The following is an 11,506-nucleotide window of genomic DNA, read 5'->3' on the forward strand; positions in this document are numbered from 1 at the left end:
ATGTGGAGCAGACCGGAGCCAGAGGAACGGAGGGTACGGGCAGGTACATGGGGGGATACTAGGTCGGAGAGGTAGGAGGGTGCAAGGCCGTGAATGGCCTTATAGGTGAGGATGAGGATCTTGAATTCGATCCTCTAGGGTGTTAGAATTTACACTTTTTGTATAATGTTAGAATCATAATAGATGTTGCGAACGGGTTAACTTTTAAGTTAAGTGTGTTGTGGGCAGCTGGACTGAAACTCCCTGCATGTACATGAGATAACGGACTGTCTCAAGGACAGTGTGTTTGTGTGTGTGAGGCAAGGACAAGGATACGGGAGATGGGGCCATCCTGGGCTGTGGGGACAAGGGTACGGAGATGGAAGACTGAGAGTTGGAAACACTAAGACTGAGGATATCAGATAGAAGATTGAAAGCTGTAAGCAAGAAGACTGAAAGCATGAAGAATCAAGCTTGTGTGCTGGAAAGACACAGTGTTGAACTCTTGAACTCAAGATATCTATAGTGGTGTTATTCTGTTATAAGATCTGTTGATTGTACCGGTCTTTGGTCTGACCCATCGGGATATTGGGGAGTAACAAACAAATTATAATAAAACAGTCTGATATCTGGTTAGAGGAATTTGTGTTATTTCCTTGCAGATTTGGCTGATTTTATTTTCTAACAGGGGGATGGGGAGCCAGTGGAAGCGAGCGAGGGTGGGAGTGATGTGGTCGCGTAGTCTGGTGTGGGACAGCACACGAGCTGCAGAGTTCTGAATGACCTGCAGTTTGTGGAGGGAGGTACTGGGAAGGCTGACAAGGAGAGAGTTCCCGTAGTCCAGCCTTGAGGTGATAAAGGCGTGGATCAGTGTTTCAGCGGCGTGAGGGGTGAGGTAGTGCCGTAGTCTGGCGATGTTCCGGAGGTGGTGGAAGGCAGTGCCAGTTGTGGCGCGGATGTGGGGAAGAAAGTACAGCTCAGAGTCGAACAGAACGCCGAGGTTCCTGACTGGCTTTGAGAGGTGGAGAGTGCAGCCTTGGATGCTGATGCTGTCAGCGCCTGAGGTGCGGAGGCGCTGATGTGAGCCAATCAGGAGGGCCTCAGTTTTGCGCACATTGAGCTGAATAAAGTTATCTCTCGTCCAGGACTCGATGTCAGACAGGCAGCTGTCAGGACATCGGTGGTCGTGGAGTTGAGGGTAGAGGAGGAAAGGTAGAGTTGGGTGTCATCCACATACATGTGGAAGTTAACCCCATGTCTGCGGATGATGTCACCACAGGGGGAGCATATAGAGGGTGAAGAGGAGGGGACCGAGAACAGAGCCCTGAGGGACACCACACGAGACAGTGCGGGAGCTGGAGGAAAAGCCGTTTGCAGAGACAAAATGAAGACGGTGGAAGAGGTAGGACCTAAACCACTCAAGGACAGGGCCTTGAAGGTTGAGGTGGGAGGACAAGCGGTGGAGGAGGATAGAGTGGTCGACCGTATCGAATGCTGCCGATAGGACGAGGAGGCAGAGGGAGCCCTGGTCGCAGATGGTCAAGATGTCATTGGTGACCTTGACCAGGGCGGTTTCCGTGCTATGGGCAGCACAGAAACCCAACTGGAGGGGTTTGAAAAGTGAGTGGATGGAGAGGAAAGAGCGCAGCTGGGAGGCAACGACTCGTTCGAGAACCTTGGACAGGAAGGGGAGGTTGGAGATGGGCCGGTAGGCTTCACTGTATCTATATAGTTCAACATTACCTCGTTTGCAGCTGCAGTGGGGGCAATTGACTCAACCTGAAAGATTGACTGTGAAAAAAAAGTCACAATGGTGAAATGTGATCTTGTGTAACACCATCATTAATGACACCATGATCAAAACCTCAAATGGATTCTGAAGTGATATATAATCAGTTACACGTGTAACCATGAATGTGAAAGAGAGCAGCTTCTGAGTGTTATAATAGAGGATCCATTCATTGAGAGGTTGTCTGAAGGGTGTTTTTCATTATTATCTATATAGGAGGTTATATTTTCTCAGATGATGTATATTGCACAACATTTTTAAAAGCAGAGTCACCAACATGGCTATCTTTGATAACATCCTAATGCATCTGTATAATATATAATAATCCTTGCATTTGATATAGCGCTTTTCATGCCTTCTAGACGTCTCAAAGCGCTTCACAGAATATAATGCAAAGTGAATTGACTTTGTGGGCGAAACGCGGCAGCCAATTATGCACAGCAGTGTCCCACAAACAGTCGTGGATTGAAGTGACCAATTTTATTATTGTTTTTTTTTCTTGAGGGATTATTATCAGGCTCGTGGAGTAAGGAAACTTGCCCAAAGTTTCGCCCTGCTGGGAATCGAACCCAGGTCTCTCGCTTGCGAGGCGAGTGTTCTAACTACTGAACGACAGGACTCCTCCTCCTTATTTTCCTACATAGTATAGATATATATGTTATATAAATGCAAGGTTTATTATCATTGTTATGGTAGTCTATTAATGATACAACATTTTCAAAACTACAGTTGTCGAGATCTTTGATAATATACGAGTGAATCTACGCGTAACTTTTCTGTGGCTGAAGGCTTGACCACCAATAGTGTGGCAGCTGGGGTATGTGTCGCAGGCCAGTGCATCTGTCGGTAGGACGGTTCAATGAGAGTGCGGGATAGGTGAGGGACAGGTGGATGGTCCAATAGGACCACACATTTACTGTAGTCATTAAACCTGGCGCAGTGCTCAGGCATTTAAAGTGAAGGAGAAAATAAAAGAAAAGGGAATCCCAATGTTTTACATGGTATCATGATACATACACTGGGTAGTATATCACTGGGATTGTTACTACAGATAATACAAGTCATATATCTCACCTTACAAATTAAACTCTTTTCACCCAACCTTGTTTCTTCTTGTTCTAGCTCTAAAAAACAGGAGATATTGGTGAAATGTCCATCAATTTTTCACAATAGACATCCATGTGGCTCTTTTGAACGTGGCCTGTCTTTATTGCAGAAAATACTGCTGTAGTTGACCAAATTAAACCAGCCACTATAATTGATGGTAAATACAGTACTGTAGGGTGCTTTGAGATGTTTAGATAATTTGAGCATTAGAAAAATGCTTCTTCACTAAAATGACTTCAAAAAGCACCTTTGAATAGTTCTGATGTACAACTTATATTTGAGCAGAATATGGTTTCAACATTCTCTTATTTTTGCATTAATTTTCTCCCTTACCTTGTGGTAACTCACTGATGCTGGTAGCTCTACAATGCTCTATGGTACCTCACTCTTCAGGTGATTATATCACTGAAACTCTTGTTCATGCCTTCATCACCTCCAGGCTCCACTATGCAAACGCCCGGCTTGTCGGCCTTCCCAACTCCTCCCTCCACAGGCTGTAGATAATCCAGAACTCTGCAGCCCGTGTCCTCTCCCGCACCAACCTCCGTGACCCCATCTCCCCCATTCTCGCCCGACTCAATTGGCTCCCTATCCTTCAGAGGATCCAGTTCAAAATCCTGGTCCTCACCTACAAAGCCCTCAATGGTCTCCCCATCCTATCTCTGTGACCTCCTAACTGCCTACCAACCCACCCGCTCCCTCCGCTCAGCCGGCTCTGGCCTGCTTCACGTTCCCCGACCCACCCGCCCATCATTGGCAGGAGAGCCTTCAGCCACTCTGCCCCCAACCTCTGGAACTCCATCCCCCAATCACTCCGCCTCGCCCCCTCCTTAGCCTCCTTCAAGTTCTGCCTCAAAACCCTCCTCTTCGACCATGCTATTGGTCACCCCCCTTCCCCTCCCCCCCCTTCTCCCCACCTGATCCCAGCTCAGGTCTGAAATGCTATACACTGTCCAGCGCCTTGGGATGTAAAAGGCGCTATACAAATGTAATCTTGTTGTTGTTGATTATGCTCCAAGAAACCTTACATCTCAGCTATTTTTGTACTGATATCCATCCATGAGGAGCTTCAGCCCTTTGCGATAGAATAGCTACCAACATGCAATGTGAATCAAGTGGATGTTATATATCCCATGGCACCATTTGAAAAGAGAAGGAAATTTATCCCAATGTCTTGGCCAACAATCCCCCAGGTTAAAAAAAAGATTCTTTACTTCATGGCTATTTGCTGGATATCGCTGTGCAAAAATTGCACTACACGTTACAAAAAACTCAACTGAGCGCTTCGAAACACACTTAATATGATAAGACACTACATCAAATCCAAGTATTATGAACTCATGCAGTGCCCAGGATAGAGGGAACAATAGTATTTAAAATATGAGTAATGTATTATAAAATAACCCATTATGACTGCGGTGTACTCCTGCTGAGTTCTCACAAAAAGGTACTAGCGCCTCTCAATCTTCTGATTGATTTATTGTGTTGAGGTTATGGGATTCCAAACAAACAAGAAAAACAAGTGCCACATATCTTGAATTCACAAGTAAGATAATGAATCAAACAGAATTCATTAGCTCTCTTGTGGCTAAATTTGATTATTTATGGGGTTGACTTTTAAACCCTGAACCCCAACCCAGATTCTACCGAGGCCTAAATATTAGCCTTAATATCATTGTGCTAAAGTTAAACATGATGCAGAATTTTGGAAAATTCGTAAAAATCAGTTGTGATTTGGAAGCTAGTTTTCCACAGTTCCTTTTACCTGTCTTGGTTATTCAGGAAAATTGCATTAAGACTAAGACCCAAGTTGGCACTAAAAAGATTTCTTCATAGATATATGTAACTTCTTACAATGGAAACTAAGCAATAAAAAGATCAGACCAAAAGCACTGTGAAAAATTACAATCTAATTAAAGTTTACCTTGCTGTGAAGATGCTGGTGTATTTTCACTGATCCATAATGTCTGAGTCATTTTACTGGTAACATTTCGTTCAGGTTGTTCCTCTTTTCTGTTCATTTAAAAAGGCAGACAAGACCTTGGTTTAGTATGTCATTCGAAAGACCTGATCCACTTATATTCAGCTGTAATTAAGCCTTCTGAGCGCCTATTAACCAGACAGACATTTTCTATTTGAACAGAATTTCTAAATTACCTTTGGTCATCAGGATTTCTATCATCAGATAGTCCAACATCCACAAATATTGTTTGTGATTTTCCATAATTGGTATCATTAAATGTTTGCAAATCCATAGCTAAAATTAAACAATAATAACAGCAATTAAACAGTTTCAGTTGTGTAAAAAACTGTTCAACAATAAATATTACTGTGGTATCAGCACAAAGTATACCTGACAGTGTTCTGTGGACTCCAATTTCTTGATTATTTGACTGCATGCTAATTTGTGAGAGTTGCGGAAGTGAATGAATTCCCTTTAAAGTGAGTGAAGAACTAGCCATCATGGTGCGAATAGAAGAAGTAGTTTGCAATAGTCGATATCGTAGTGAAGCATCATAACTTAATTCTGCAGTTAAATCAGTCGGTTCTTGAAGGTCCCGTTTGTTTGGAGCTGGTGTAAACTCTAATTCCGGTGGAGTTGGTTCATTAGACTTGTTTGTGTCATCGATATTCCTGTCCGCCTTACTCATTGTCCTGCAAATAACTGAACTTCCTTCTTGTGTCTTATAGAAGCAATTTGTTACACTCTATAAAAACAAACAGGTTTGGGAAAAAAAAACATTTACTATGTAAGCAAACTTATTTGCATTTTCCCATAGAAAACTGGTAACCTAGGTATACTAGTTATTTTTCCTAAAACAGTAGAACTTTTTTTGCAATGCAATACATAAAAGAATATTTTTTGAGCAAAACTTATGTAGCCTGAAGCATAACTATTTGCGTAATCATTCCCCACACCAAAAAAACAGATTGTCCAAGGTGACAGGCTTCATTTGTACTTTGTGGTTCCATGCTCTGAGATTGTCATTATGGAATAGCACATTTTGTATGATAAATCAGATTTACACCTTATTCTCTTGCTTCATGATTTTTTAATCAATTTCTTACTTTATAGGTGTACTCTAAGCCTGTATTTGAAAAGTCTGAAGATAAGTTGTCTTAATGCTTCACAGACTTCTGTTTCCACTTCAATCATGTGCGTAGCTACAACAGCAAACGGGCATGTGTAATGGGACATTGCTGTGAACAAACTGGTTGCCACATTTGCCTACAAATAGTCACAACACTTTACCGTAAAATCCTGTGAAATGCTTTGAGACGTAGGAATAATTCTACGATGCAGTGCTGTACGTGCTCTGCAGAGTTGTGATAACGCTGACAGTAATAAACCAGAGAACGATAAAGAAATAGAGAGTAACCAAGGTTTTGGCAGCTCCCTTAGCAATGGACAACACCTTGTTCCAAACACTGTGGTTCTTAACGTTTGTGCCAAGCAAAGTACCTGGTTTAGACTCCTGCCGAGTTTGTTGTCTGAATGTAATCTGTGCAAGGTTATTTTCTTGGTGCTTTATTTGCTACACTGTCTCCATAGCAACCGCCGCGCCTCACAGTGAGTGACCGATGGGGCTGCAAATCCTCAGCCTCTAACAGCAGCACAGAATGAGCCCGGCACTGCTCAGCCGCCAATCCTCCCTCTACTGGCCCCGGAAATACCCAATTTATTTCTCTCTTTCAACAAGAAGTGCAAGTGATATGCAAACTTTCTAATGGAGAAAAGGCAACTGTCGTTTATCCAGTTGTTCGTTCAATCAAAGGGTTAGAGCGATACCATAAATGCCCAATAATATTAATCCATTCAATTGGTGTAGCACTTTTCATGTCAGGAGGACGTCCCAAAGTGCTTCACAGGATATACTGTCCACTGCAGTGACTATGTTTTATTGGTGAATGCGGCAGCAGCAATGCCCCAAAACAGCCATGAAGTAAATGACCAATTTTCTTTTTTACCCTTTCACCTATACCTAGCTCACGTTGCCTTTAATCTATCCATCACAAAATAGTTCAAAAATAAACCACAGTTCATGTAGCACAGAGAATAAAATACATCTGGCTGTTGAGCTAAGCCAACATTTGTATTCAGCAATTTTAATGATTTATGATATTTATGAGGGATGATAAATTATATTTGCCTTGTAGCACTCACAGGCTTCACTGGGAGCACAGACTCTTCCCACTCATCTCCTGTTAAACCTGCAAGCTAAAACCCTAATGGGTAGGGTGTCCTAGCTAGAAAAGCCATGGGAAAGCTTGTCAGACAGTGCTATCAATGGCAAGTAATTTGATTGTAGCTGGTTCAACTTCACCAGTATCCCAACGCACACTCTGGAGTGCCCAAGCCTTGGCTCTTGCCAACCTGTGCCTAATACTTTTCAGAATTAGGTAAGCAGGATGCGCCTCTCCAGGGAGAGAGTGTGTATTCCATTCCTTTCCAATGAAGATCTCTGGAATTTTCATCTATAGGTGGGATGCATGGAACCCTCAGTTTGAGAATGGTGATGAGTTTCTCCATGTGTCAAACAGAGGTTAAGGGGGTCAAATTGGGTATTTAAAAATTATGCATTATAGGCTTTTGATAGGGTAAATAAATGGGCAATTTGGTAACAAAAGGGAATTAACTGAGAATTAATACAGAAAAACAGGAGCTTAGAAGGTTTTGTGAAACAGTTTGTTAAAATATAGAATTTACCATAATTAGTTGGTTGAAGCTGAGTCCACCTCTGCATTTAATACAATATAAATTTACATTTTATAGTGCCTTTCACGCCTGGAGGACAGCCCAAGGTGCTAATTTAACAGAGGGCTGGATAAGTAATTGGAGACAAATATTATTAAAGGATATAGGGGGGGATGGAGAAAATAGTTCAACTGAGAAAATGAGCAGTAGCATGGACAAATTTTTTTTCCAGATCCCCAAATAATTTTTGATTGTGTTATTCGCTTTAAGTTCCATCAGTCTGCGACTCAGGTGAATGGATGTAAACAACAACTTGCACTTATATAATAACCTCCATGCAAGGTAGTGTCTCAGAAAGCTTAACAGTGGCGGAGCGTGACTCTAAGATTGGCTGGGGGGGTGGGGAAAGGTGTCCGTAAGCACGGTTGAAGAGGAAGGTTTTCAGGTGGGACTTGAGAATAGGGGAGGGGGCTAGTCGGAGGGATTGGCGGAGTGTTCCAGAGTTTCGGGGCATAGTAGCTGAAAGCGCGATCTCCAATTGTGGGTCAGAGGGTGCGAGGGACAAGCAGGAGGCTGGTATCAGTTGAACGGAGGCGCCAGGTGGTGGATTGGGGAGTGAGGAGGTCAGAGAGGTAGGGAGGTGCCAAAGAGTGAAAAGATTTGAACACGAGTGTAAGGATCTTGAAGCCGATCCGTTCAGTGATGGGGAGCGAGTGGAGCCTGGCCAGAACTGAGTGAGATGTGGGTACAGAGTTTGGTCTGGGTCAATATGCAGGGGGCAGAGTTCAGAATGAGCTGGATCTTTTGAAGAGCGGAGCTGGGGAGACTGACGAGCAGTGTGTTTGAGTAATCCAGATGGGAGGTGAAAAACGCATGCACAAGGGTTTCGCCTGCATTTGGGGTAAGGTACGGTCAGAGGTGGGCAATGTGGTGGACGTAGAAGAAGGCGATTCTGGTCAGGGACCAGATGTGGGGGAGGAAGGACGCATAGATTGCAGAGTGGTTCGGTGAGGTGAGGGAAAGCCTCGGAAAGTTGAGGAGTTCAGATCCGCAGGAGTGAAGACATTGATGGGAGCCAAGCAGTATGGCTTCCGTCTTGTCCACATTCAGCTGTAGGAAGTTTACACTCATCCAGACCCTGATATCTACCAGACAAGCTGATAGAATATCAGCGACCTGAACTTGGTTCTGGAGGGGGCAAAGTAGATTTGTGTGTCATCCGCATACATGTGTTTACCCCATGTCTGTGGATGACATTGCCCAGAGGGAGTATGTAGATAAGGAAAAGAAGAGGGCCAAGGGTGGAGTCCTGGAGTACCCTGCAGGTGACTGGGTGGGGGCGGTAGGAGAAACATGTGCCGAGATGAAATGGAGGTGGTTGGTTAAATAAGACTCAGACTGTGTCGAACACGGCAGTGATATCCAGGAGGACAAGGAGGCAGAGGGTGCCCTGGAAGGCCGTTGTTTGTGACTTTGACAAGTGCTGTCTTTGTGTGTGGGCAGAGCGAAAACCAGGCTGCAGAGACTCGAGGAGGGAGTGGAGTGAGAGAGGTGACCGAAGGTGACCTGCAACAATGAATTCCAGGACTTTGGTAAGGAAGAGTAGGTTGGAAATGGGACGGTAGTGTGAGAGATTAGATGGATCGAGGGTGGGTTTTTTGAGGACGGGTGTGATTTCAGGGATAGTAGAACAGAGTAAAGGGACCACCCTGCTATTGCTATTTCAGAAAAATGTGACATCTTCCTTTCAAATATCCTGATCTATATATTCCAGTCCAAACCTAAATTTACTTCCAAATGCTTTGTTACCTAGAATTGCATAGAATGGTACGGCTCAGAAATAGATCAATACGCCAAACTAGAATATGCCAGGCCAGTGCAGTCTCTGTTGCTTACAGGCTGTTGTTTGGCCCAGATTAAAAGCTGTGATTTGTTTTTATGACAATATTCACTTTATTTCTAATCAATTATATTTTGTAAAATGCTTGAAAACATTAATAAGTAAAAAGCATTAATAAAAGCAAGTTACGATGATTTCCTTCTTCCATGTGTTAATATTTCAATGATTATATTTACTTCAGCAGGTGTAAACAACATGCAACAATATTGCAGTTTGCAAACTAACTTTCAGAATATGTTCAACAATTAGGCATTTATCAAAGTAAGGATCGTACAGATTCAAAAATATTGCAGTTAGTGAACTTTCTACTGATGTTTCTGGCCCTGAAGAAATTGACTCAGAATAACAATGAAGTAGACACAAGATAGAGAAGCGGTCGTGTAGCAAGCAAACCTCTGGATGGCCTCTGCATTTTCACTGCTGGGGCTTCATATCGACCATCTGTTTCCGTAGCATTGTTCATCTGCTGTTTTTCTGCTGCTATTCTCCAAGGTGCTCCTAACCTGACTACATCAGAGCACAGTTGACTGTGCCAACCTAGAACTTGGAAAAGAAAGGCTCATTTGCTACACTCCATTACTGTCTCCAGGCTTAATAACATCAGTGCTTCTGAAAAGTGTTAGAAATAATGCTTTTGGTCCCAGTAGATAGTGGCAATTCTCCTGCTGCTCTGATTAAGGCTTTTAACCTGTTTCCAGCCTCCAGCAAATTACTGCTATCCAAGTGTGTCACGTACACCACTGGGTTTCATCCACAATCAAAATATAATTTTGGTAATGTAGACGATCTGTTATATGTTCAATTGTCACACAGGTATCGGTATCAAAATTTGCATATTGGTACTGTCTCAAAATTCAATAACAAATGGTAGCCTTCAGAGGAAGGAAGGAACACAATAAAATATACAATAAATATACATATAAAATATATATCAAACGGGGGAAAAATCTGAAAAATATTATTACGACACCAAAGGTAACAGGCAAATTACAAGTAAAACTGCTTTAGTTGGTGTTTCATCAAATCTGCTGGCAAATTAGAGGTCACCAACAGTGGGGCCCCATCAATGGAACAAAGAGGGTATCAATATAAGGTAATCCAAGGCAGTTGTAGATCTAAAAGGAAGTTTAAAAGAACTTTCGCACCAAGAGTGGACAGAATGTACAATTAATTACCTGAAGCTGCCGGTGCAGCAAAAATACATCACATATTTAAGAGATCTTCAAGGCTGAGACTGATAGATTTTTTTAAAAATAGAGGGATTAGGGGATTTGGGGATAGGGCAGGTAATTAGAGTTAGGTCTGAAGATCAGCCATGATCTTATCGAATGGCGGGGCAGGCTTGAGCGTCCGAACAGTCTACTGCTCCTAATTCTTATGTTCTTATGTAGAAAGCTTGGTGAATACATGAGCAAATAGAGGGCATACAAAAGGAGAATGGGAGGGGAAGAGGCTTGTGTAGAGTATAAACAGCAGCACAGACAAATTGGGCCGAATTGCCTGTCTCCGTTCCGTATCATTCCATGTAATTCTATTAAGCTATGTGTTTAGCTAATATTCTATTAGTTAATAGTTTACCTCCATTGTGTTTCCATTAAATATAAACATGAAGTAAATTCATACTTTGGATCTAAAGAGTTTAGAACATTTATATTCTACATTTAAACTAATCAAATAAAAAATACGATTGAGTTACTGGCAACAATCCCATTTTTAATTTTTTTTGCTTATCTGTCTTTTCTGTCATTAACTGAGCCCAGCTCATGTTGTGAACTGCTGACTAAATGTTGTTATCTATATTAGCTTGCCAGATGTTCAGATCGGCTGTTGCTTCCAATGATAAAGTCCAACTGAATACATTACTCTTACAGAACAACTTTAAGTTCACAAGCCAATTTAACATTTCTTATTCTTCAAACAATATGAACCACAATGATATAAATGGTGCAACACAATTTCATAATCAACCTGCCCATCAGGACTTTATCTAACAAGGATGAGGACATTTCTAAACTTTCAACTCTTATTGAGGAAT

Source organism: Callorhinchus milii, unplaced genomic scaffold (genome assembly GCF_018977255.1).
Source record: "Callorhinchus milii isolate IMCB2004 unplaced genomic scaffold, IMCB_Cmil_1.0 Scaffold4, whole genome shotgun sequence".
NCBI lineage: Eukaryota > Metazoa > Chordata > Chondrichthyes > Chimaeriformes > Callorhinchidae > Callorhinchus > Callorhinchus milii.